This window comes from Trichosurus vulpecula, chromosome 5, assembly GCF_011100635.1.
Source record: "Trichosurus vulpecula isolate mTriVul1 chromosome 5, mTriVul1.pri, whole genome shotgun sequence".
NCBI lineage: Eukaryota > Metazoa > Chordata > Mammalia > Diprotodontia > Phalangeridae > Trichosurus > Trichosurus vulpecula.
This window is the reverse complement of record NC_050577.1, coordinates 240,852,170-240,853,288: the sequence shown is the minus strand read 5'-3', so window position 1 is coordinate 240,853,288 and position 1,119 is coordinate 240,852,170.

Sequence of the window (1,119 nt, the reverse complement as noted above, 5' to 3'; positions counted from 1 at the left end):
GAGGAGGGAGGACCACAGAGATTCCAAACCAGTACAATCTCTTAGCTAAGAGAAAAGCTTAAAAAAAAAAGCTTACCACTTAGCTACAACTTCAGTTCAGAAGAGGACTGTCAGAAATAAATGATAATATGATTCTTAGTTTCTTATGACCTTCAACAAGAAGTTTTTTTAAAAAATAAGTTTTTATTCATGTATTTTGTTTTATTTTAATTCACCATAATTTCTCTCAGTATCCTTCTCCCTCTCTGACATACATCCCATATAAAAAATAGTATTTTTAAGGATTAAAAAAGGGAGAAATCAATATAACTGATTAATACATAAGGAAAAATCTGAAAATGTGTGCAATGTCCAACTTTCTCAATCTGATGGATGTGAGGAGCTCCTTTCATTTGCTTTCCAGAATGGCTGTACCAATTCACAGCTATTTTAACAGTGCTGACTTTTTCCTAATGAAGTCACATTCATGTTAATGACCATTTCCCTGCTGTGCTCACAAACTATTCTTATAATTATATTTGTTTTCCCCCCCCTAAGAATTGAAGTCAAGTGAACTGTCCTGTGTCTCAAAAAATCTATCTTCTTTTCCTTTTCAAAAATTGGGATCACATTTGCCTGTCTATAGTCCTGAAGTACACCTTCAACTTCATAGCATTTCAAAGATCATTCATAATCGTTTGGATCTCCCGTTCGCATGCTCTTTTCATACTTTGGAATGTATGTAGTTCATTGAGATCTGATGATTCATACCCATTGAGGGTATCTAGCATGCTCTCTTACCATCTTTTCATTTATCATTGGTCCCAATTACCTGTTAATTTTTGTAGATGTTATTCTATATATCCCAGCCTAGATCATCCTCTTTCAAATAGAAAACCAGAATAAAACAGAAGTTGAGTCATTCTGTGTTTTCATTATCATTTTTATCATTATCCTGACTTCTTAAGCAGCAATCCCATCTACTATGTTGGATTACGATGTCATTTAATTACAAAAATTGAGTGTGTACACAACTTTTTAGAAATGTATCTATTGCCTAAAGAAGGTATCATTGTGTTTAAAAAGAGACTGGAAATAAGAAATGAAGATTGAGAGGATGAAAACCAACACTAAATAGAA